We start from the raw sequence: 27457 nt of genomic DNA on the forward strand, positions 1-27457 counted from the left end.
AGATGAAACCCAGTACCCTGTTTGCACGATTCTTAGCCTGAATGCATTGGGCCCTTGGACAAAGGTCAGTGCTCAGTAAGACTCCTAAGTCCCTCTCACACCCAGACCTACTTAGAGGACTGTCACTTAAGGAGTAATTATGTGAGGGGTAATTCCTACCTACAAAGAAAGAGATCCAGAAGCAGAAGAAAAAGTAAAAGAAAAGGAAAAGGAGAAAGAAAAATATGAAGATAAATAGAATGAAGATAAATAGGTAGAAGAACTAGTCTACACGAAGACGCAGGAGCAGAACAAGACGAGAAAGATAACAAATTGAGAGAAAGCAGAGAAGAAAGTGATGGATAAAGGTGTGTGATGGTTCTCTGCAGGTGCCAATTAAAGGTGTTCTCAGGGGCGGCATGAGGGGCCTCCACACCCATAATGGAGTGATGAGAGAGAGAGAGAGAGAGAGAGAGAGAGAGAGAGAGAGAGAGAGAGAGAGAGAGAGAGAGAGAGAGAGAGAGAGAGAGAGAGAGAGAGAGAGAGAGAGAGAGAGAGAGAGAGGAGGAGGAGGAGGAGGAGGAGGGCGTGAGGCTGTGAGTGTGGCGTCAAGTAGTATTAGTTTCTTGGGGGTCATGCAGAAGAGGTGAAGGAGGAGGAAGGAAGGAAGGAAGGAAAGAAGAAAGGAAGGAAGGAAGGAAGGAAGGAAGGAAGGAAGGAAGGAAGGAAGGAGAGGTCACAAGCCGCTCCCTCACCATATATGGGCAGCCCCTTGACGGCCCTCCTCCTCCTACTGGAAAAGAAGTTCACTCTCGGTTTTTAAGATCTTCACCACCACCACCACCACCGTTGTCCTCTCAATGGTCGCTAGAGGAGTCGTTCTCAGGTCACACACGACTCTCCTGCCGAACCTGCGTGTCACGACCAGGGAGAGAGAGAGAGAGAGAGAGAGAGAGAGAGAGAGAGAGAGAGAGAGAGAGAGAGAGAGAGAGAGAGAGAGAGAGAGAGAGAGAGAGAGAGAGAGAGAGAGAGAGAGAGAGAGAGAGAGAGATAGAGAGAGAGAGAGAGAGAGAGAGAGAGAGAGAGAGAGAGAGAGAGAGAGAGAGAGAGAGAGAGAGAGAGAGAGAGAGAGAGAGAGAGAGAGAGAGAGAGAGAGAGAGAGAGAGAGGAGGAGGAGAGGACTGAGAGACCACCAGCACCACTAGCCTTGACTATATTATGAAAGGAAGAGGATGAAGAAGAGTGATGGATGAAGAGAAGGAGGAGGAGGAGGAGGAGGAGGAGGAGGAGGAGAAGGAGAAGCAGGAGGAGGAGGAGGAGGAGGAGGAGGAGGAGGAGGAGGAGGAGGAGGGGAAGGAGGAGGGAGCAGGATTAAAAGATGAAGAGCAAATAGTAGAACGTGTAGTAGAAAACGCAAGAACGATAAGCAAGAAGAAGAAGAAGAAGAAGAAGAAAAATCGAAAAAAGAATAAAAGAAATAAAGAAAACAAGAACTAGGAGAACAAGCGGAACAGGACTTAAAAGGGTGTTGAAGCTGCTGGCTGACTGGTTGATGCACAAGAGGAGGAGAAGGAAGAGGAGGAATGATGGGAGAGCTGTGGAGGGCAGGGTGATCTGATTACCTTGGCCTTATGGGTGGAGAGGAGGAGGAGGAGGAACAGGAGGAGGAGGAGTAGTAGTAGGAGGAGGAGGAGTAGTAGGAGGAGGAGGAGGAGGAGGGAAGAGGTTGCGGTTGGTTTGAGGTGAATCAGTGTAAAGCTCTCTGCGTGGCTGGCTGGTTTAAGGCGGAGAGAGGATCTGGAGGAGGGAGTGGAGGAGGAGGATCGAGGGAGTGAAACAGGGTGATTACAGAGCAGGAAGAGGGAGTGGAGTAGGAGGGTCAGGGAGTAAAGGAGGGTGATTATGGAGCAGGAAGAGGTTAAGCATTGTGGAGTGGCGATTGGTGAGGAACGGGAAGTTGTGAATGGAAAAGGTGTCGAAGGGGGGAGTGAAAGATCTGGAAGATAGTATTGGTTGTGGAGTATTGATGGTGGAGGATAATGAAGGAATGTGGATAGTTAGTGGAATGGGAAGTGGGGGACGTGGATGGAAGGGCATTATGAAGTAGGCATTAGGCGATGCAAATATGGGATTGAAGAGTGAGATGAGAAGAAAGTAGTGCGTTAAGAATTGTGGATGATTCGGAGATGGAAGATTTGGAATGGAGGGGGATGTGAGGGGTGATATTTGGGCTCTATGGGCACGGAGAGGTTGGAGAGGAAAGTGAAGTGGAATGAGTTTTTGTTGAGTCTAGATAAGATAGAAAAGGAAATTTAGCAAAAAGCACCTGAAAATGATTTAATTCTAATGCTCGAAGTTTATCTCGGGTATTATATTCCTATTTGTTTAACTACTACTCTTCTATTAAATATTTATACGAGACAAATGATTTTTTTTGTGTGTGCATCTTTTCTTCAGTAGGCACACCTAACTCTGCTGAACTTAACCTAACCAAACTTACCTGTCTTTTTGTTTGGCTGTTAAATGCCCTTAAAACTCATCTAATTGCCTTGGCGTGCTACTCACTTTTATCACATATTTCTAACCTTCGCCTCGAGCCACTAACACACACACACACACACACACACACACACACACACACACACACACACACCAAGATGTTGCTTTTCGGTGGTGGGTGTCGTCTCGTTTGTTCTTTCCTTGAGGCTGTGTGTGTGTGTGTGTGTGTGTGTGTGTGTGTGTGTGTGTGTTAATCTGCTCACCGTCACCTGAGCGTCGTTTGTCCACGTCCAGATGAACATTTCGTTGAGGGCAAAGGCGATGTCTGGGATGAACAGCCGTGGGTGGCGTGTGTGGAAGGAAAGGAGGAAGGAAGAGAGAGGAGGGGAGAGGGAGGGGAGTAAGGGAGGGAGAGGAAGAGAGAGGAGGGAGCAGGGAAGGTAGTGAAGGATAGAAGAAAAGAAAGGAGCATAAGGAGGGAGAGCAAAGAGAGGATGGAGAGGAGAGACTTACACTTGAGCTGTCACACAAGCGACACGCCCCGAGGCACACACCGGGGCGTTACCTGTCTTGCGTTAATGACTCGTGGAGCTGCCGTCTGTCTGGCCGCGGGGCGACCATTACTCACACGAGATGGAAAAAATATCGAGACGAGTTGTTGTGGACGAGGAGGCGAGCAGTTCAAAGACACAGCGTGGCGGGTTAGTGACATGTGCAAGAGTCGAAATGAATATACACCTAGCCGTCTACAAGCTATCTAGTGCGTTTACACAAATATAGACCATTAGGCAGAGCCAGGTAAACAGAATATATATTTTTTTCATTACAAAGGAGGCAGCTTAGATTAAACCTGAAATATAAGCCAAATCCAACAAAGCACTGCTCCAACAAAGAATTCCAAAATAGAGGGTCATAATAAATTGTAGAGTGCCTTCGTTCTCCCCTCTTGAAAACTTTCAAGTCTTAGGAAGGAGGAAATACAGAAGAGGAAAGCTGTTGCAGAGTTTACCAGCAAAAGGATGAAAGAATATGGATGCTGGCTATTTCTTGCATTATGAATTTCAGCAGCATAGAGGTTAGGTAGAGTAGAAAAGTTTTGTGCGAAGGGATCGTGGTAGGGGTGGTGACATACAGGTGGCAGGTTCAGATCAGCAGGTAGCATGAAAATATTGATAGAATTTAGAAAGGGAGCAACACTGCGGCGAAATCTGAAAGGAGGAAAACAGTCAGTAAGGGGAGGGGGGCTAATGAGATGAAAAGCTTTTGACTCGACTCTGTTCAAAAGAGCAGTGTGGGTGGAACCCTCCCACACATATGGTGCATACTCCAAAAACATCGGACAACGCCCTTGTCTATAGCTAGCATCGAAGTGGGGGGAAGCTGATTTAACAATAGATGAGATATGGATTTTTCATTTTAGATTTTGAGTTCAGAATAAACCGAGAATGTTCAGTGTAGAAGGGGACAGCTGTGTGTGTATCCAAATGTCAGATGGAAAAAATGTCGCAAACTCGGTTAAAAGCTTTCGAGATGTCTAAGGCAAAAGAAATGTCCCACCGAAACGATTGAGAATGTGTGAGGAAGGCAAGATCACCAGTTGAATGTCTTTTGCGTAATCCATATTTGTAAACAGATAGAAAGTTTGAAGTTGATAGATGCTCATGAACTTTTCTGTTAAGGATTGTTTCAAAAGCTTAAAAACAACAGGAAAGTAAAATAATAGGACGGTAGTTTGAAGGGTAAAGGCCATTAGCCGTATAAGGCACAAGTTGTATGTTTCTTTCCAACAGGAGGGAAAGGTAGATGTTGATATAGGCAGAGGCGAAAGTGTTTGACCAGGCAGGGTGTCAGTGCGGAAGCACAGTTTCTGAGGACAAGAGAACGAAGAAGAAGAAATGGAAGAATGACAAAGAAGACATTGAGGACGCTTCAAACACCGAGATGCTGAGCTAGTAGGATAACTCCGACATATCATTGTGAAAGAGTGGGTTCTGGAAGACAGAAGAACAATAAAAAATGAGGCTGTAGTTAGGATAGAGCACAACTCAAACGCATATATGATGGCGGGAGGATGCTGTGGCCGAAGAAGAAAAAAGTAAGAAATGAGCACAATTCAGAGAAACCAAAGGAAAGTCAGTCAGATAACAGGTTGGAGACAAGGATGTGGTAGAAGAAAAAAATATATATAAAGTGGAAGCAGCAGCATGTGGGGACGAAAATGTTGAGTAAAAAGAATGAAAAAGAAAAAAAGTTATGAAGGACAGGCTGCAGTTCAGTCACACAAAGCGAGGTAGGAGTAGTAGCAGTAGCAGCAGGGGAAGGTGGAGGACAAAGATGTAATCGAGCAAGAAGCAAAAAATAAAAAAAAGAAAGAAAAGGTTAGAACGACTTGCAGTAGTTCGGTCACACACACACACACACACACACACACACACCATGGTAGTCTTCGGGGCAGTATGTTGGGTGGGTGGGTGGGGGGAGGCAGTGTAGGTGAATGAGGGACGAGGCTGTGCGTGCCCGATGCCTTCATGACTGTGAAGTGCCTGCGTCGTCCAGGTGGCGGGGGCAGGAAGAACACTAATGGACCCTGTGCCGGGGCGTGGGCGGACCGAGGCTGAGGCCAAACTTGCCCTATCTATGGCGATGGACCGAGGGAAGCAAGGACGGGCGGGCGACCAACCACGCAGACTTAACACGGCCAGGGCTGAGGAGGGACAGGTTGTGAGGCTTGCTGACTGGCTGACTGGTAAGTCTTTCTGCCCGGCAATCGGGCAATGTCTGTGGCGGGGATCCAAATATGTGTGTGTGTGTGTGTGTGTGTGTGTGTGTGTGTGTGTGTGTGTGTGTGTGTGTGCCTGCCCGGTAGGATATGTGTGGTGGTGGTGCAAGTGTGTGTGCCCGGCGGGGTTTATGTGGCGGCGGCGGAGGTAGTGGTGGCTGGTAGACGTTGTGGCAGCGGCGGGGGTCAGTGGACGGCGGGCGGGTCAGCGAGGGCACGGCTTAGCGATCGCCTCACGCACCACAAGCGGCTGCCTCCAGACCAGTTTTGCCCGGGGCGCGGCCTGACGTTCTGCGATGCTGCTGCCTGCTGGTGCTGCTCCTACCACTTGTACTACTACTAATTTTACTACTACTACTACTACTACTACTACTACTACTACTACTACTACTACTGCTACTGCTACTGCTACTACTATTACTACTACTACAACTACCACTATTACTGCTGCTGTTGTTACTACTACCACTACTGATACATCATCAATTGTTACCACAACCAGTACTGTTATTACACCCATCATTTAAACCAGCGGTTCACAAATATTTCAGGCCACGCACCACCTCCCAGGCTGTGACCGAGTTCAAGCACCCTCGCTAAGATTCCAGCAGTTCTAAGGTCCCGTCGATTTCCTGAAATTTCGTCCATTTTTTACGAATTTTGTTCTCGCAAAGTATGAGGTTCTGAGCAATGGATATCAAAACTGAACGAAAATGTACCTAAGGGGTGGATGAATGTGCTCAGAGTCTGGGTAAGTTTCAAACAAAAAGCAGACAATTCCGCTGAAGCGTACATCATACGTTAGTTTTAAAACAATGGCAGTTAATGGTGTGTTTGAAATTTTAATGAGACATGAAATCCACCATTACATTTTTTTTTTCCTCAGCGAGTGATCAGCTCACGCACCCCAGGGGTGCGCGCACCACACTTTGGGAACCGCTGACTTAAACAACTGGTACTTTTTTTATTACTGCTATTACGATCTCCATCCGTCAGGAATTGTGATCGAGAAGCATAATTTTTCAAAACACAGTTCATTGGTCCCAGCCCCGCCAACGACTGTGGCCGTCAACCAGCTTTATTAACTTTGATTAATCTTGCATATAATTTTATAGACTGAGGATTTTAGTCAACACAGTTGTGGTTTATACGGCTATCAACCACCGTCACCTCAAGGTCCAGGTGCGCAATGTGGGTGGTTTTGGTTGCTGGTAAGTGACCTGGCTCCTCTTAGGCAAACGAGTGCTGATTTCAGGAGGGAGAAGGACAAGGACGCCCTGCATCTCAGCCACGCGACCACACTGCTTCTTGGCTGCTGCTTCTCCGGCACTGCTACGGCGAGTCTCAGAAAGAATGCTCTGTTGGTCCCTTCCTTTCCGAAGGCGGGGAGACCAAAAGAGTGAAGGGTCTCTGCTCGACATTATGTATTCTTTTTTCGTATGCCTGCTCATTTTTCTGTGGACTGCGTCGAGGGGCATATGCTACTCTAACACCACCACCACCACCACCACCAACAACAACAACAACAACAACAACAGCTACTAGTACTACTACTACTACTACTAATAATAATAATAATAATAATAATAATAATAATTCTACTACTATTACGACTACTACAACTCAGGGTGAGGAGAATGTCAGCGAAGGACAGACAGGGCAGGAAGGGACTCGGGTTCAAGACACAGCTCATTGGCAGCCGCTGTGACGTTCTGTTTGGCATTCCGGTGGCGCCTCACACATAGCAAAGAATCCTGGGTCGAGGAGGAGTGGCAGAGACGGCGGAGGAGGAGGAGGAGGAGGCGGAGGAAGAGGAGGAATACATAGGAATACATAGGAAGAACAGACACCAGAAGACCTGTCGGTCTATGGCGAAGAGGTGGAAGAAAAAGAGGAGGAGGAGGAGGAGGAGGAGGAGGAGGAGGAGGAGGAGGAGCAGGCAGCTATGGTATATTGTTTTACATAGGATTTTGCTGGTAACGAGGACAAAAGGACGAAATGAGAAATAAGGTGAGAAACTGTAGGCTTAAAGGGAGGAGGTAAAGGATGAAGATGAGGAGGAGGAGGAGGAGGAGGAGTCGCCGCTTTAGGCCCTATGGCCTATGCGTTCTTCATACGATTTTGGCGTCAACGATGGTACCATTTTTCGTAACGCACCGCTGTACACTAGTGCTTCGTTGTCCTTATAAAAGGGGGACTAGTACTGTACTAAGTATTTTTAAGTGACGTTTCGCCAATGATTCATACATAAATAACATTATTTCCAGCGTCTTATAATGTATACGATCAAAGTTTCTTGCGATGAACCCGAACATTTTTTGCAGGTTGGTTTGCAATTTATTGTAGGCTTCAAGTCCCCTTTTTCTGTGGAACCAGTGTGGATCCATATCGTAATTTATTCTAGATTACATTGGAACTTGCCTTGTCCGTAAAGGTGTTCCACGCGTTATAAACAAGAGTAACATTTAGTTGGTACCAGGCTGTAGGGGATAGCAGTTCACGTGCAAGGTTAGAACTGGCTGTAGTCTGGTATCATGGACATGTTATCTGTGAATTTCTTATCTGTTATATTGGAACGATGTAAGTGGTGATCGGAACCAATTGATTCTTCGCCTACCTCGCTGTCGCGTTTTAGGTCAGAGGCTTTCACCAACACCTGCTCCAATGTATTTTTTCGCCTCGATTAATCAAATTACGACGTGTTCTTTTTCTGCTGTGGAGTTAATTTCTTCGTAGAGGTCAGCGTCGTCGACTGTCTGCTGTTTTGGGGTCTGGAATCATTTAAAATCGTTAGCTCGTGAAAGTGAGCGCTAAGCCTTCGTCATCACAAGGCTCTCTCAATTTAGTACTGACGTTGAACGCTATGTTGTGAAAACCGATGATGGCATTGATTTTCGGAAGAATCCCTGACACAATGATTTAATTAAGGAGGAAAGGAGAAGGAAAAGAAGGAGAAAAAGAAGAAATAAGTAAGGCATTGTAGGTCCCCTTCAGTGTTCAGTCAGTCAGTTAGCCAGTCAGTCAGCGAGTACTTGCTTGAGTGAGCCATTATTTGAACCCTCGCTTTCACTCTGCTGCCCTCACGCCTGTCTTATCTCGTGTTTGGGGGGCGTTTGTTGCGTGGCCTGGCCTGGTCTGGTCTGGACACTTGGTCTTAATAATTGGTGGAGTGCATCAGAGGTGGAGTGGCGGAGAGAGTGGTACAGAGTGGGGTTGAGAGAAGTCGTTGATAGACAGAGGGAGTGATAGAGGAAAGGAGAGATGGGGGGAAGGGAGAGAAAAGGGGATGAGAAAGAGCGATGAGAGGAGTGGTGGAAAGAGGGAATGATGTAGGAGGTGGCGAGGCAATGTGATGATGAAGGGAGTAATGGGAAGGGGCAAGGAATAAGAGAAAAAGGGAGTGCTGGGAGTAGTAGGAGAGGGGAAAGGAGTGGGCGTGAGGAAGGGAGATATAGAGTAGTGCGAAGGGAGAGGGAGTGAGAAGGGAAAAGGGAGTGAAGGAGGGATTATTAGAAAGGAGAACAATGAGAAATAAATGGAATGAGGGAGGAAGTACTGAGAGAGAAACGAGAGAGAGGAAAGGAGCTATAAAGTAATGCGAAAGGAGAGGGAACGAGAGAGGGAAAGAGAGTGACAGAGTGAGTAGTAAAAGGAGAACAGAATGAAAAAGAAATATACTAATGGAAGGAGTAGTGGAAGAAGTGAAAACATAAGAGAAAGGGAGTAATGGAGGGGGTAGTGGGAGGGGTGAAGGAGCATGAGAGAGAGAAAGGGAGTGATGGCATCAGTGTTGGACGAAGAGAGGGATGGAGGGAGGAGGCGGAGAAGTCATGCATTTTGTTGGTGTTGAAATTAAGGTCACAAAGCATGCAGATTCCACCTCGTCATGTACTACTACTCTTGCTCTGGGTGTATATATATTTGCCGTCCTCTCCACTCCCTTTATGTGCTTGCCTCGCCTCTGCCCGCTCCGCCTCGCTTTATTTAGGTCTGCTGGCTCACCGCTCTTAATGTCTCGTCTTCGCCCTCCTCTTTTTTGTTGCCCCAGATTTATTTTAATTTTTTCCTCTTTGTTTCTTCACACGTACTTATCTCGCTCCTCCCGTTTTCTTTTCTTTTCTCTCTTCCTCTTTCCTTTTTATTAATATTTTGTTTTTCTTTCGTGTTTTCTCTCTTTCGTACTTTCGATCTTTGTTTCTTTCTTCGTTCCTTTTTTGCTTCTCATATTTGTCCCTGCATTCCTCCTCCTCCTCCTCCTTCTCCTCCTCTTCCTGAGCCTTCCCTTCTTCGCTTTGTCTTTCTCCAATTACTGTTTACTCTCTCTCTCTCTCTCTCTCTCTCTCTCTCTCTCTTTGATAAAGTCCCGCATCATAAATTACTTTACAAATTAAAGCAAATAGGTATTGACGGTCAAGTAAACCAATGGATCGCGAATTGGTTGAGCAACAGACAACAAAGAGTAGTGATTGACGGATTTAACTCAGAGTGGGCGCCTGTCACTAGTGGCGTCCCTCAGGGCTCGGTCCTTGGCCCAGTGCTCTTCATTATTTACATCAACGACGTGGATGTTGGACTCAATAACCGCATTAGTAAATTTGCAGACGACACAAAGATTGGTAACTCGGTTCTCACTGACGAAGACAGGCAAAGCCTCCAAGAGGATTTGCACAAAATTTCAGCTTGGTCGGATAGATGGGAGATGCCCTTTAACGTAGACAAGTGCCAGGTCCTTCAAGTTGGAACGAGGAATAAAAAGTTTGATTACGAAATGCGCGGCGTTAAACTCAAAAGCGTTCAATGCGTCAAGGACTTGGGGTCAAAATCGCGTCAAACCTCAAATTCTCACAGCAATGCATCGATGCAGCAAATAAAGCGAACAGAATGTTGGGCTTCATTAAAAGAAACTTTTATTTAAGAATAAAGATGTAATACTCCGCTCTACAACAGTTTAGTCAGACCCCACTTGGAATATGCGGTACAGTTTGGTCTCCCACCATGCAAAGGATATTGCTAAATTAGAAGGTGTTCAGCGTCGGGCAACGAAAATTATCCCTTCTTGCGCAACAAATCCTACGAAGAAAGGCTTTCTACCCTTAACATGTTCTCTCTTGAGAAACGTCGCCTGAGGAAAACTGATCGAATGTTTTAAAATACTTAATGGTTTCACGAATGTAGACAGATCAACATTGTTTATGATCGATGACACTTTGCGCACGAGGAACAATGGCGTAAAACTCAGATGTAGACAAGTAAATTCAGACTGCACCAAATTTTTCTTCACCAACGTTGTAGTGCGAGAATGGAATAAGCTCCAATCATCAGTGGTCCAGTGTAACACGATTGACTCCTTCAAAAATAAGATCGACCGTCACTTACTACAACTAAAAAACAACTAGAGTAGAAATGCAACGTTTTGAGTCTTCTGATTAATGTAAAATCACTTAGGTTTAGGACAGACCACCAAGTCTGGACCATGGGGTCTGTGTGGTCTGATTTTCTATGTAAATCTCTCTCTCTCTCTCTTCCTTATCTTTCCATCTTGACAGGCTCCTTTCACATCTTCACTTCTTTCGCTCTCCAGATGTCTCTCTTCTCTATTTGTCTCTCCTCAGTTTTCGCTCCTTTTCATCTTCTTCCACCCTCCCTGTCTTCCTTGCATCCTTTCTTCTCTCATTGGTTCCCTCCCTTCATCTCTACCTGTCCATTTCAACTTCTTATTTCTCCTTCCCTCCCTTTATGTTTCCTTCGTTTCTTCCATCCGTCCCTCTTTTCTTCCTTCCGTGTCACTTCCTTCCCCTTATCCTTCCCTTCCTCCTTCACTTCTTCCATCCCACATCTTTCTTTCCCTTCCTCATTCCCTCCTTTCCTCCCTCCTTATCTCCTTCCTTCCATTATACTTCCATTCCTCCTTCTCTCCTTCTTTCTTTCCGTATTTTTTCGCTCGCGCTTTCTCTTGCAACCTTCCTTCCCTTCCTCCTTTCCTTCCTCCTTACCTCCTTCAGTCCCTCTCCTACCTTCTCCTTCCCTTTATCCTACCCTCCCTCCTTCCCTCCTTTAGTCACTGTCCCTCCTTTCTCCCCTTCTTCTCTTTATCCTTTCCTTTCTCCTTCCCTCCTTCAGTCCCTTTCCTTCCTCCCCTCCTCCCCCTGCTAGTGTTACCGCGGTAGGAGTGTGTGGAACAAACTACTCACACGTGTAAAAGATAACATTTTTTTCCTGCTTCTCTCCTCTGCAAAACCTTCTCAAGTGATCAGCAGGCTTCACGCCATCTCGAGAACCTTTAAGCTCCTAATGATCACGATTTCCACAGGTTGTTTCTTGCCCATGTATTGACTTTTTCTCGTCTCTGATTATTTTCGATCTTATTTTTGTTCCTTCGTGATTTATTGTTTTCTTTTCGGATGTGTGTGTGTGTGTGTGTGTGTGTGTGTGTGTGTGTGTGTGTGTGTGCGTGTGTGTGTGTGTGTGTGTGTGTGTGAGAGAGAGAGAGAGAGAGAGAGAGAGAGAGAGAGAGAGAGAGAGAGAGAGAGAGAGAGAGAGAGAGAGAGAGAGAGAGAGAGAGAGAGAGAGAGGTTACGTACTGTTCCAAATGTTTACCATCCTACATTTTTTTCTTTTTTTTGTGTTGTCTGACGTTTTCGTGGGAAGGTTCCGAGTGAACTGAGGGAGGAGGAGGAGGAAGAGGAGGAGGAAGAGGAGGAGGAAGAGGAGGAGGAAGAGGAGGAGGAGGAGGAAGAGGAGGGAGAAGGGCATTAGGCTGAATAAGGTGTGGGAGTAATAGACTTTGCCATCACCATCACCACTGCCAGTACCATCACCACCACCATCACCTCCACCATTACCATTACTTTCTCCTCCCAGTGCTACCGTCACCATTATGCCCACCACTACCCTTCACTGCCATCACCATCATCACCAACACCACTATCATCACCTGTAGTGCTACCGCCACTGCTTCCACCTTCACCACCACCACCACCTGTGCACTATTACCATCGCCGCTCCCCTTCACCCTCATCACCATCACTGCCTCCGCCCTGCTAAACATTATCCTCACGCACTAGTCTACCAGAGTATGCATTTTCGTGCGTGTACGGTGTGTGTGTGTGTGTGTGTGTGTGTGTGTGTGCATGTTTGTGTGTTTGTGTGTGCTTTTGTGACCTCGCTTCCGTAACCTTGATGTATAACAACAATAATAAAAACAACAAAAATATCAGCAGTAACAATAACAATAATAATGAAAATTATTAAAATAGCAATAATAATAAAAAAAAAGAATAATTATACTACTACTACTACTACTACTACTACTACTAGTACTACTACTACTACTACTACTACTACTACTACTACTACTACTACTACTACTACTACTACTACTACTACTACTACTACTACTACTACTACTACTACTACTACTACTACTACTACGACTACTACTACTAATACTACTACTACTACAGTCTATTCATTTGGGCAAGGCCACTCACGGTAGCTTAGTCCCAGCGACTCCACTTCCTCCTTCTGGCTGGGTAGCTCCGAGCTGGATAATGTAACCTACTTGTCATGTTGAGTAGTCAACATACAATGGTAAGTAGTAACAATAAAATGTTAAGTAGTCAACATAAAATGCACATCTAACACAAACTGTTAATTTCTGTTCAAGCACTGCCCAAGGTGATTTAATTTATTTATGCATTTTATGTTGACTACTTAACATTTTATTGTTACTACTTACCATTTTATGTTGACTACTTAACATTTTATTGATACTACTTACCATTTTATGTTGACTACTTAACATTTTATTGATACTACTTACCATTTTATGTTGACTACTTAACATTTTATTGATACTACTTACCATTTTATGTTGACTACTTAACATTTTATTGATACTACTTACCATTTTATGTTGACTACTTAACATTTTATTGTTACTACTTACCATTTTATGTTGACTACTTAACATGACAAGTAGGTTACATTATCCAGCTCGGAGCTACCCAGCCAGAAGGAGGAAGTGGAGTCGCTGGGACTAAGCTACCGTGGGTTGCCTTGCCCAAATGAACAGACTTTTTTTATAGTAATAATAATAATAATGATAAAAGAGGCATATTGAGTGAAGGTGATGAACGACAAACTATAAAAAATAATAGAAATAAAAACAATATGTAAAGTCAAGAACAAACAGATGAACGAAGACAGACGCTGACAAGAATAAATGTTTGAAATGTTTGAAAACTAAACACCTTAAATCGAGGCTCCAGGTAAAAAGGCTGATGGGAGGAGGAGGGGGAGGAGGAGGAAGAGGAGGAGGAGGAGGAGGAGGAGGAGGAAAAAAAAGAAGAAAAAGAAGAAAAGGAAGAAAAAGAAGAAAAAGAAGAAGAAGAAGAAGAAGAAGAAGAAGAAGAAGAAGAAGAATAGGTGGAGAAGGAGAAAGACGAAGAAAAAAGAAGAGGAAGAATAAGAAGAATAAGAACGAGAACATGAAGAACAAGAAGTGGAAGAACAAAAAAAAAATGTATAATGACAAGAACAGGAAGAACTAGAACAAGAGAGAAGAAAAAAAAAAGGTGAAAAAATAGAGAGAAAAACGATGAGGTGGAGGAGAGAGATTCCGCAGACTAAGTGGATGGAAGAAGTGGATAAAGGGTGTGGGGTTTTCCAGGTGACGTAAGTGTTGGTGAGTCGTGTTTTAAGGATTGGTGAGGGGTAGGTGGAAGGGAAGGGAAGGGCAGGGAAGGAAAGGGAAGGGGAGGAAAAGGGAGGGGGAGGGAAATGGAGGAGTTGGATGAGATGGAATTGGGCTGGGTGGAGGTTTGGCAGAATGGGATGGGTAGGAAAGGTAGGGAAGGATAGAACAGCGAAGAAGAGGAAAGGAAAAGAAAGGAACTGAACAGGATGGGGGTTGGATTGAGTAGGCTGGAAAGGAAAGGAAAAGGAACGGAAGGAAGAGGAAGGGAAAGAAAATAAAGGAGGGAATTCGAGGATAGTGAATAATTGAGGAACTCTGGTATGAGGACAAAGGAATAAGGGGGAACTATGGAGCAGCTTAAAGGGTACGAGGCTGCATTATAAAAAAAAAGGAAAGAAGGTTAACAAGAAAAAAAGATGACAGCGAAGGAGTGTGGAACAGAAAAAGAAAAAAGAAGAAAAGGAAGACATTACGATTGGAGAAGAGACAATGAAAATGAATGAAGAGGAGAGACAAAACACGAGAAAGCAGGGATAATATATGAAGATGAAGTCTCTCTCTCTCTCTCTCTCTCTCTCTCTCTCTCTCTCTCTCTCTCTCTCTCTCTCTCTCGTCACTGGGGTTCAGGATAAGAGTGGCTGCCGGACCCTGAGTGGGCAATTTTCCGAGTGGGTGCAAGTGGAGGAGGAGGAGGAGGAGAAGGACAAGGAGGAGGTGGAGAAAATGTGGTGATGGAGGAGGAGGAAGATGAAGAGCTGGAAAAGGAGATGGAAAAGAGTCTTGGTGGTGAAGTGGATATCAGAAGCTGCTTGATTGAGTGGTCTGTGAGGAGGAGGAGGAGGAGGAGGAAGAGAAGGAAGAGTAGGAAGGAAGGGAGGTGAGTCAGATAGGGTGTCCAGGAAATGGCTTGCAAAAGTTGAGATGCGAGGTAATGTAAAGGACAGAGAAAGAGAACAAGGAGAGGAAAGAATGGAAAGGGAAAGAGATAAAAAATGTGAGGCAGATGATTGCGGTGGTAAAAGGAAGAGGAGCAGGAAAAGGAAGAGGAGGAGGAGGAGGAGGAGGAGGAGGAGGAGGCAGTAGGTGAGGCTGGAAGAAGAGGGAAAATAATAAAGAAAAAAAGTTTGTGCATAAGAGAGAGAGAGAGAGAGAGAGAGAGAGAGAGAGAGAGAGAGAGAGAGGAGGAGACAGGTAGTAATTTATATGCCGGTTAATTAAGTTTAGTTTGGCTTCATGCTGACTCTTCATGCATGTTCTTTGTGTTATAGTGTTGTTTGCCTTTCCTTTCTCTCTCTCTCTCTCTCTCTCTCTCTCTCTCTCTCTCTCTCTCTCTGGTCAGTCATCCTTAGCTCCTTCCGTCCACTCTTCCCCACTTCCACCTCGCCGTCACACTCTCTTCCTTTCACGCTACTGCCACACCCACCCACCCATTTCCTCTCTCTCTCTCTCTCTCTCTCTCTCTCTCTCTCTCTCTCTCTCTCTCTCTCTCTCTCTCTCTCTCTCACACACACACCCCGAAGCACACACGCACAGTCCCTATCCTATCCCCCCTCTCCCTCCCTCCTTGCCTATTTTCTCTGCCCCACGTTCCACCTCATCCTGTTCCTCTCTCTCCTTCCTCTCCTCTGATCTTCCTTCCCTTCCCTCCAACCGTCTCTCGCTTTCCTTCTTACCCAGTCCCCTAGTTCCCATCCTCCCTCCCGCCTTGCCTTCCTTCCCCCTTACCTCCATTCCTCCCTAAACCCCTCCAACTCTCCACTCCCTTCCCTCCATGCTCTCCCTCACGCAATCAGCCACGCGAGGAGAATTAAGGGAAAGCCTGGAGGCCCCTGCGGCATAACCTGTGTTAATCGCCCTTCAGAAGGGGAGGAAGCGTACTCCCAAGGCCACGGGTTCCCACAGAGAGCGCCCTTCCCTGCAGCGGCAAGGGAGGCGTAGGGAGAGAGAGGAGGGAGGGAGAGCGAGGGTGCATGGATGCAGAGTGAAGGAGGGAGGGGGTTATTAGGGGAAAGGAGAAGGTTAGGGTGACTGGTCTTGCAGAGAGAGAGAGAGAGAGAGAGAGAGAGAGAGAGAGAGAGAGAGAGAGAGAGAGAGAGAGAGAGAGAGAGAGAGAGAGAGAGAGAGAGGAAAAAATATAACAACGACTGGAAGGAAGAGCATAGTAAATTATCATAGAGGAAGCAGGACGCATGCGGAGGAAGACTGCTGCAGGGAGGAGGAGGAGGAGGAGGAGGAGGGGCTGCAGTGGGTGTGGAGAGCACAGAACAGTTTGTGCGAGGAGAAAGTCAGTCGAAGCATTTTACGGCCTCGGTACTATGTAGGTGTTAGCCCGGGGAGAAGGAGGAGGAGGAGGAGGGCAGTGATGAAGGGTGTTGTTTAACGTAGGGAGAAAAGGATGTGTGTCTATTTAGAAAGGGAATTTTAGAGAGGAAAAGAAAGAAGAACTTAGAAGAGGAGATGGAGAAAAGAGTGCAGGAGGAGAAGATGGAGGAGGAGGAGGAGGAGGAGAACATGGGTGGAGGGTATTGTATGGTATAAGAAGGACACGGATGAATCTATAGTCAGATGTGAAACTGATTAACCTAAGAAAACGAGAGGAGGAGGAAGACAATATTAAGAAGTATTGGAAGAAAAGCGGGCAAAGAAAATAAGAGCAAGGCGAAATATTGGAGAAAAGGCAAGGAGACAACACCTCCACATCACCTCCACAACACCACCACCACCACCACCATCATTACTAAGGCAGACAGCACAAACATAAACAGTTCTATTTTTTTTTTCAAGTCTGGAGAAAATGCAAATGCTGAAAAAAATATAAACACTTCGGAACAACACGTATTTATATGATTTATTTTCCGATTTTCCTCCTCGCTCCTCCTCTCCCTTCACTCGGAGGACAACTCAGGATTCGTTAAGGCAGTGAAAGTAAGGACGCAGGATATGCTAAGGACGAAGGACTTGATGGATGGTTTAGAAGGTGAATAGATATACTCTCTCTCTCTCTCTCTCTCTCTCTCTGTATCTGTTTGTTTGTTTGTTTGTGTGTGTGTGTGTGTGTGTGTGTGTGTGTGTGTGTGTGCGTGTGTGTGAGAGAGAGAGAGAGAGAGAGAGAGAGAGAGAGAGAGAGAGAGAGAGAGAGAGAGAGAGAGAGAGAGAGAGAGAGGAGGGACAGTGCCAGAGGTAGTGATGATGTTTATGGTAGCACTTAGGATGATAATGGTGGTGATGGTGGTGGTGATGAAGGCGTCGCAGGGATAAAGAGGGAATGGTGATGACATGTGTTGATGGTGCCCTGCCAGTGGTGATGGGGGTAGCGATAGGGGGTCGCAGGGGGCAATTACAGTGTTTTGGGTGGTGATGGGTGAACTGATTTAATGGTGATAATAATATTGGAGAGATAAGGGGGGTATAGGTGGGGGATCGATGTGGAAGAAGGGGGTGGAGGTGGAAGAAAGGGGGGCTGGCAGATTGTAGGGGGTGTTTTTTTGTCGTGATGGTGGTTGTTGGAGGAAGAGGGGGAGGAGGAGGAGGAAGAGCAGGAGGAGGAGGAGGAGGATAAAGAACAGGAGGTAGAGGAGCAAGAGAAGGAAGGAGGAGGAGGAGGAGAAGGAGGGGGAGAAGGAAGAGGAGGAGGAGGAAGAGGAGGAGGAGGAGGAGGAGTGGGAGGAAGAGTAGGAGAAATAGCATGAGGAGGAGGAGGACGAGGAGGAGGAGGAGGAGGAGGTGGAAGAATGATAACAGGTAGACTAAGTTATGTTGAAGAATGATAGGGAAAGGTGTGATGGAGGAGATATTAAGGGAGAGAGGGAGGAAGGTAGGGAGAGAGGGAAGGAGGGAGAGAAAAGTGCGCAGGAGGAAGGAAGGAAGGAAGGAAGGAAGGAGGGAGGGAGGGAGGCAGTGATGAAAAGAGGTAGGAAGTGACTGACGGAAGGGGGATGGAACAATAAGGTAGGATAATAAAAGGTGAGGAATTGATTTAGTAGGAAGGGAAGGAGAGGAGGAAGTGATGGATTGTGAAAATGATACAATGGAGAACAAAGGTATAGAAATTGATGGAGGAACGGAAGACAGAGAAAGAAAAGGGAAGGGAGAAAAGAAGAGAAGATTTAAATTTGTGGACAGACAAGAATACAGAATGAAGGGTAAATAATGAAAGAAGAAACTAGATGAAAAGAATATTAAGAAGTGAGGAAGGAAGAAATCAATGAAGAGAGGATGATCAGGGTAGCAAGGAATAAGAGTAAAGAATATTAATTGGCATAAGGAAGGATGGAAGAAGGCAGAATGAACGAGATAAGAAATATACACGGGAAAAGAAGATAAGGGAGAAAGGAATAAAGGAAAAAAAATGATTACGAAAATAGGGGTCAATAAGGAATGAAGAAATGTATGAAGAAAATAAAGATTACGAAGGGACGGATAGGAGGAAATAAAAAGGGAGTAGATGGAGAAAATATGGTTAAGAAAAGGTAAATGGAAGAAACAAAGATAAAGAGGTAAATCAGGGTAAGGAGGAAACAAAGTACAAGAAATGGGTTGAGGAAGGGAGAAGGGATATGTTGAAGGGCAAACTAAGAAAGATGGAAAGAAACAGATGAAGAGAAGATAGCCAAAGAAGAGGAAGGGAGAAAAAGGAGGAAATAGATTAAAACCAAGAAAACGAAAGAGGTGAAGTAAGATTAAGAAAATAAACAAAGGGAAGAGGGATAGTAAGGGCGGAACGAAGAAAAAATAAATGGGTTAGGGAAGGAGGGAGGGGAACAAGAGAGAGTGACGGAGGGCAAACCTAATACACTGTTTGTAAGTCTTGTGGGTGTGTGTGTGTGGCGGCCCCGCCTCGGCAAATATTCCCTTTTATATGAAAGCCAGAAATTACCTCCCTTGCCTCTACCCCTGCTCCCCCATGCCTCCCAAGCCGCCGCCAGGGAGGGAAAGAGACAGAGAGAATGAAGGGAATGGAAAGGGTATGATCCCTCCCTGCCTTCCTTCCCTCTCTCCCTCCCGTTTTGATGTGTACCTTGAGACCAGGATGAGAAAAATTAAGGAAAAATGAGCCAAGATTTTTGCCACATCAAGAAAGCGTGAGAGAAAGGCAGATGAAGGATGGTTGAGAGAGAGAGAGAGAGAGAGAGAGAGAGAGAGAGAGAGAGAGAGAGAGAGAGAGAGAGAGAGAGAGAGAGAGAGAGAGAGAGAGAGAGAGAGAGAGAGAGAGAGAGAGAGAGAGAGAGAGAGAGAGAGAGAGAGAGAGAGAGAGAGAGAGAGAGAGAGAGAGAGAGGAGGGCGATTGTGAAGGAGTGTGGGAGAGAGGGAGTGAGGGTGTAAGAGGGGCAAGGGTGTAGAGGGAGAAAGTAAGGGAGTGAGTTAATGAAGAAGTAAGGAAGGGAAATAGGTAGTAAATAAATGAGGGAAGGAGAAAGGGAAAGAAAGGGCGAGGGCGAGGAGGGAGGGAGGTGATTCTAGCGTGTGAGTAAATAAGGGAAGATTATAATTTATTAGCAGGCGAAAGAGAGTTTACGAGGAAAGTGATTTTTTTTTGTGAGTGTATTCCAGGAAAGATGTATGAAAATATAATGGCAGGCAAAATTGTAGGGTATGCACGCCTTGGGGCGAGGAAGTAGGGGAGGGGGGGGAAGGAGTGGGGGGAGGAGGGGGGGGCAAGGATAGGAGGGAGGTCTTGTTTATTGTTTATTGCCCAAAATATTTATGGCGCAGAATGTATTCACTTAATGGCCTCTGATAAACCATGGATAGACTTGCCTCGCAGAAGTATAGCGAAGAAAAATGATGAAATGTTGTCTGCAAACCTATAATAGAGGAGCATGCATTATAGTATAAGGCGAATGGTTTCTTGTTTATCTCACAGATCGTTTGCGTTTAATGGACGATGATAAATAATGGATGTGAGCTCGCCGCGCAAATGCCGAACTGATAAACTATATATCTAAAAAATGTGATAGATGAATATGTATCATGGATTAAGGCGAATGGTTCTTGTTTATGGCAGCCTGTACACACTTGCTAGCCCATGATAAAATGGTAATGAACGGACTTTATCGCTGTGCAGACATGTAGCGAAGGGTATTCATGAAATATTGCCTAGAATAAAGTAATAAAGGAATATGTATGCTAGGTTCCCTGTTAATAGCACAGATTGTATACAATTTATATTGGATAATAAACAATGGAGGAACTCACCGCACAGACGTAAAGCGAAGAGAACAGTTGAATTATTACCTAAAACGAGGTGATACAAGGATGTGCATTATGATATCAGGTGAATGGCCTCTTGTTTATCAGGCAGATCTTATCCACTTCATGGACGGTGATAAATAATGGATAGAGAACACTCGCAGACACGTAGCGAAGAATAATGATATATTGTACATAAAAAGTTCGAGCAGTATGGATTATAGTAATATTAAGGAAAGCATTGACGATTTATAGAACGTATTGTGTACACTTAATGGGTGATGGTAAACAAAGACTGGAATAGCCGCGGAGACGCAAAGAGAATGAAGAAATAAAAAAAAAGGCAGTAAAAGAAAATGGATAGCAGTATCAGTCGAAATATTGCAGCTTTACGCTAGATACGTTTATTTTTTTTTACGATAGAACTGTGGTAATAGTCGCCTTAGTCATTAGACAAAGAACTTATAGATTTTCTGAAAAGTGTTGTTGGAATGATGAATAAAACAACTCATGTGATAAATAAAAAGGAATTACACCTTTACACAAGCTTAGGGGAAATAAATAATAGATATTCTTGAAGGTAATGCTACAAAATTAGGTAAACTTATCTTTGTGGGTGATGTGGAGTTATGACGCAGTGAACATGGTAGGAAAAGATTACAATAGTGAAGGAAAATGGCTCGCTAGAGGCTTAGTGAACGGTACAGATAAATTTTGATAAAGTAAGATGAAAGGAGAAGTATATTAAATGAGCTGAGGTAAGGCATGCTGCTTAATGATGCGTGCCAGGAGATATATTATGACAGGAATTCTAATGAAGAGAGGAACTTAACCTTACTCGCAATACTTAACTCATTATAAAGCTTGTTGGTGAAACGGAGTACGAGGAGAATATAAGGGGGATGAAAAAAAAAAATGAGGTGAAAAATAGAGCATAACTTTCCTAACACAATATTTAATTCAATAAAAATCATGAAAGTAAAATTATGAGGACAGGGAAACAATTTACTGATAATAATGCACAATGAAGAGGTGGGAGATAGAACATAACTTCCCGCAAACAAGATTCAATTTAATATAATGTCTGGATGTAAAATAATGAGGGCAAGGAAATATATGAGCCGGTAAAAAATGTGCGATATTAATGCCAAGAAACGGGACAAAAAAATAGACCACACCTTGCCTTACATAAGATTTAGTGAAATATAAAACTTGAAGGTAAATTTGATGAGATATTAAAGCAAGGCGAACAATAAAAGTACATACAAACTCGATTAAGTAAATATAAGTGACAGTAAATTACAACTTAAACATAAATAGTATAATATAAGTACAGGAAAAAGGAGTGACAATAAAGAAAAAAATGGATTACAAAGCAGAGAAATACAACTTAACCCATACTAATACCCAGAATCGTTAGTAGTGCGCCCTAAAAAAAGAGCAAATAAAATATGTACGTAAAAATATGAAACCAAAATATGAACAATGCTAATTGAATATATATAACACTGAAAATTACGACTTAACACATTGAATATAAAATTAATGCGAATTTATTGCTAGATATTGCTCATAAATTCGCATAAAGGACGGAAAGAGAGAGAGAGAGAGAGAGAGAGAGAGAGAGAGAGAGAGAGAGAGAGAGAGAGAGAGAGAGAGAGAGAGAGAGAGAGAGAGAGAGAGAGAGAGAGAGAGAGAGAGAGAGAGAGAGAGAGAGAGAGAGAGAGAGAGAGAGAGAGAGAGAGAGATACAAACTCCTATTACTAAAGTGCAAAAGATTGCGAGAGAAAGGGAGAGTGAGAGAGGAGGAAGAGCAAGAGAGGGAGAGCAAGGGAGACAGGGCTAAGAAAAAACGGAGTATATACATAGTACTTTTAAGGCCCAAATGAAGGCTATTAAACTAAATTAACTCGATTAAACGAACACACAGGGGAGTGAAGGGAAAAAAAGGTTCTGGTATAAGATAATTACCGTGTGAACTCCATAAAGGTAAGATTACCTGAGGAAGATTTAGGAATATCGCTCTAATGAACAGTGTGTCTCGAGGGGTGTGATGGGGTTATGATTCTCTCTCTCTCTCTCTCTTGTGCTTAGGATTAATTTAGATTACTGCGTGCCTCCGCGCTTGTGTGTGTGTGTGTGTGTGTGTGTGTGTGTGTGTGTGTAATTCACCGTGGCCTGATCTTTCTGGACCAGGGATCGCCAGCAAGTAACCTCCCGGTGAGAACATTCAGAGCTCGTTAGGCCGCGGTCACACAGTCACGATCATAACTCCCGGCGCCCTCCCGACGTCGGACCACGCGCCGACAGTTTTGGAAATTTCAAAACAATCGGCGCCCTTCCCAACATTTGTCACCTGTCGGCATTAACCACGACCGTTGAATGTCCATCTCAACAGCGTCTCAACAACGTTGTTTCGACGTGGTCTATTTTCAATGGTCGTAACGTACCTTCTAGCAGCGCGATATTTTTAACGTCGGAAGAAAAGCTCGTGACTGTGACAGCGGCCTAGCTGATCTCTGGATACTGCTGGGATCCCACCCCCTAAACCCCCATGGTCTATGGAGGACAGTAACCGCTCCTTGTCAGTCGAAAAAATCTTTCGACCTGAGCTGAGCTGAAACCTCAGCATGCCAGGCCGGAGCCTTACACGGCAGAGCCTTTGTCAACTAAACTACCAGTGTGTGTTTATGTGTGTGTGTGTGTGTGTGTGTGTGTGTGTGTGTGTGTGTGTGTGTGTGTGTGTGTGTGTGTGTGTGTGTGTTTGTGTGTGTGTGTGTGTGTGTGTGTGTGCAATTCACCAGGTATGATTACGAACTGAACTCGTCATCATCGCCAGCAAGTATCCTCCCGATTACTGCAAACTCACTGAAGTCGATCTCTCGGTACTGCTGTCACCTTCACACACCATGCACCCCATCCCCATTACTCAAAGGGGGACTAACCACTCCTTGTCATCGAAATAATCCCGGCCTGAGCGGGGCTCGAACTTCGGCGTGCCAGGCCGGAGCCTAAGAGAGAGAGAGAGAGAGAGAGAGAGAGAGAGAGAGAGAGAGAGAGAGAGAGAGAGAGAGAGAGAGAGAGAGAGAGAGAGAGAGAGAGAGAGAGAGAGAGAGAGAGAGAGAGAGAGAGAGAGAGAGAGAGAGAGAGAGAGAGAGAGAGAGAGAGAGAGAGAGAGAGAGAGAGAGAGAGAGAGAGAGAGAGAGAGAGAGAGAGAGAGAGAGAGAGAGAGAGTGTGTGTGTGTGTGTGTGTGTGTGTGTGTGTGTGTGTGTGTTTACCTTCCATCCTCCCCCCACCCCCCACCCACCTTGAGTCAATATGCTCGTGGTGTGTGCGTGTGTAGCCTGACACCATCATCATCACCGCCACCACCACCGCCAATATCATCACCATCATCATCACCACCTCATCAGTCACATTTGCTTCACGTCACCACGTCTCCATCACCTTCCTTAATTAACGACGAAACAGGCCAGATTTCTTCCTCATCCTACTCTTCTTCCTTCTAGACATGCTCCTCATCATCAGCGCCATTATCTTCATTATATCACCTTCAATATCAACATATCATCATCAGCAGCAGCAGTCATGCATGCGAGTTTGTAGAAATCAGGGACGCGAGAGGAAGGGAAAGTGAGGCAAATATATGTCTCTGAGAGAGAGAGAGAGAGAGAGAGAGAGAGAGAGAGAGAGAGAGAGAGAGAGAGAGAGAGAGAGAGAGAGAGAGAGAGAGAGAGAGAGAGAGAGAGAGAGAGAGAGAGAGAGAGAGAGAGAGAGAGAGAGAGAGAGAGAGAGAGATTTACATAGATTTACATAGAAAGTCAGACCACACAGACCCCATGGTCCAGACTTGGTGGTCTGTCCTTAAACCTAAGTGATTTTACATTAATCAGAAGACTCCAAAACGTTGCATTTCTACTCTAGTTGATATTAAGTTGAAGGAAGTGACGGTCGAGCTTATTTTTGAAGGAGTCAATCGTGTTACACTGGACCACTGACGGTGGAAGCTTATTCCATTCTCGGACTACAACGTTGGTGAAGAAAAATTTGGTGCAGTCTGAATTTACTTGTCTACATCTGAGTTTTACGCCATTGTTCCTCGTGCGCAAAGTGTCATCGATCATAAACAATGTTGATCTGTCTACATTCGTGAAACCATTAAGTATTTTAAAACATTCGATCAGTTTTCCTCGAGGCGACGTTTCTCAAGAGAGAACATGTTAAGGTAGAAAGCCTTTCTTCGTAGGATTTGTTGCGCAAGGAAGGATCATTTTCGTTGCCCGACGCTGAACACCTTCTAATTTAGCAATATCCTTTGCATGGTGGGAGACCAAACTGTACCGCATATTCCAAGTGGGGTCTGACTAAACTGTTGTAGAGCGGGAGTATTACATCTTTATTCTTGAATACAAAGTTTCTTTTAATGAAGCCCAACATTCTGTTCGCTTTATTTGCTGCATCGATGCATTGCTGTGAGAATTTGAGGTTTGACGCGATTTTGACCCCAAGTCTTTGACGCATTGAACGCTTTTGAGTTTAACGCCGCGCATTTCGTATTCGAACTTCTTATTCCTCGTTCCAACTTGAAGGACCTGGCACTTGTCTACGTTAAAGGGCATCTCCCATCTATCCGACCAAGTTGAAATTTTGTGCAAATCCTCTTGGAGGCTTTGCCTGTCTTCGTCAGTGAGAACCGAGTTGCCAATCTTTGTGTCGTCTGCAAATTTACTAATGCGGTTATTGAGTCCAACATCCACGTCGTTGATGTAAATAATGAAGAGCACTGGGCCAAGGACCGAGCCCTGAGGACGCCACTAGTGACAGGCGCCCACTCTGAGTTAAATCCGTCAATCACTACTCTTTGTTGTCTGTTGCTCAACCAATTCGCGATCCATTGGTTTACTTGACCGTCAATACCTATTTGCTTTAATTTGTAAAGTAATTTATGATGCGGGACTTTATCAAACGCTTTCTGAAATCAAGATAGACTACGTCCAGTGATTTGGTTACGTCATAAACAGTGAAGAGGTCGTTATAAAGGTTAATAGGTTTGATAGGCAGGATCTTTGTTTCGGAAGCCATGTTGTGAGTCCCCAATCAATGAGTGGCTTTCAAGGTAATTCACAATTTGTCTCTAATTATGCCCTCAAGTAGCTTACCTACAACCGAAGTTAGACTAATGGGCCTGTAATTACCTGGTACTTTTTGTCTCCTTTCTTGAAAATCGGTGTCACGTTAGCCTTTTTTCCAATCTGAAGGGACGATGCCTTGTCGCAAGGACATATTGAATACGGTTGTGAGGGAGGAGAGTATTTCGCTCTTTGTTTCTTTCAGCAGAGTTGGATATACTTTGTCAGGTCCAGGACTTTTATTTGTTTTAAGTGAATGGAGAGCTTTAAGGACTTCATCGGTTGTTATTTCAAAATTAGGCAATGCATGCTCGAGATTTACAATAGTACTGGTGTTGGTGGTAGCGAGAGGAAGACTGTTAGTATTAAACACCGAGGAAAAGTAATTGTTTAAGAGGTTTGCAATGTGTTGGCTGTCAGTCACTAGTGCACCGTCGCTGTTTGTTAAAGGTCCAATACCACTTTTGATCGCCTTTCTGTTGTTTATGTAACTGAAGAAAGATTTCGGATTATTTTACAGTTGGCTGCAATATTTTCTTCGTATCTACGCTTTGCCTGACCTACTAGTCTTTTTACTCGTCGCCTGGCATCATTATAAAGTCTAATGTTTTCGGGCGTGCTTTGTTCTTTCTTTAACCTATAAAACAATTTTCTCTCATTGACTGATTGTTTAATTTCGCTATTAAACCACGGTGGGCTTTTATTAGTGTTAATTCGCTATCGCACAAGGGGACGAATGTGTTCTGCTGAGTGAGTAAGTGATTTTAAGGCTTAGCCAGGCTTCCTCTACGTTGCCGTCATCTGATAGTTGTATTTCTGTTAGTTTTGTCGGATTTCTACGAAGTTAGCTCTTTTGAAATTGGGCACCTTTACTTTATTTTCAGTCACTGATGATTGAGCTTTAATGTCGACGCGCACTAATTTATGATCGCAAGAACCGAGGTGTTCTCCTACCGTGACACTACTGATTAGGTTATCTTGGGTCGTTATAACAAGGTCGAGTATATTATTTTGTCGAGTTGGCTCAGAAACCATTTGGCTTAGATAATTTTCTTCTAGAAATTCGATCATTCTATGTGACTCGCCTTCTGTACCTGACAGTGTCGCCCAGTCGATATGGGGGAGGTTAAAGTCTCCTAATATCAGTGAGTCGCTGTTATTAAGTGACTGCCTTAAGACGCTGTACATTTCAAGGTCGTCATCGAGTGATTGCCCGGTAGGTCTGTAGGTGACAGATATATTTAAGTTGACTTTGCAATGTTTACTCGCACGCACAAATGTTCAACGTTACTGTTTCCCGGTGTTTTGTCAGTGGGTTGCAAATAGCTTTTGACATAAAGGGCGACGCCACCGCCTCTACGGTTTACACGATCTTTGTTGAAGAGTCTGTAGCCATCTATGTTGTATTCGGAACTTAAATCAATATTTGTGGTGTCGATAAATGTTTCGGTTATAGCAATTATGTCAAAATTTTCTGTTAAAGCAAGACATCTCAGTTCATCAAATTTGTTTCTTAGGCTACGCGCATTGAAACTAAGGATTTTAAGTTATCTAGAGGCTTAGTAATAGAGGTGGTGGTACTTGCGGGATCACGGTTACGTGTTTGTTGCGATGCACGGCGTCTATTTACACGGGTGGGGTGGAGGGACGGCCGTGACTCGTTTTTGTTCGGATGACACGCACTGCTTCGTTGAGGAGCCTTCCGAGTCTGGCTGCCCTGATGGGAGAAAGGTGCAATCCGTCCCTGTGAAAGAGCCTATTTTGTCCATAGAAATTGTCCCATGTGTTGAGGAACTCCACGTCAAGCTCCCTGCACAGAGTCTGTAAGCGGTTGTTTAGGCTGAAGGCCTTACTGAAAAAGTCGCTCTCCGCCCAAGTCCGTGGTAGAACTCCTGAAATCAAAATGTTAAGGGATTTAGTCTTATACTGCTGGATGAGCCTACGGTACTTCTCCAGGAGTTCCTCAGACCGGGTCGTGGTGATGTCGTTCGTACCTGTGTGAATAACAAACAGTGAATCATTAGTAGCCTGGGGGGAGATCTCCTCAAGAGCAGCAGTTATGTCGTCGATCCCAGCACCAGGATAGCAATAGTTCCGTCTTCGACGAGGAACTCTGCCGCAGAACTCAACGACCTGCTGGCGAATCATGGAGTCACCCACCAGGAAGGTGCTCTCCTGCTCGT

The sequence above is a fragment of the Eriocheir sinensis genome, chromosome 4, assembly GCF_024679095.1.
Source record: "Eriocheir sinensis breed Jianghai 21 chromosome 4, ASM2467909v1, whole genome shotgun sequence".
NCBI classification, from domain to species: Eukaryota; Metazoa; Arthropoda; class Malacostraca; order Decapoda; family Varunidae; genus Eriocheir; species Eriocheir sinensis.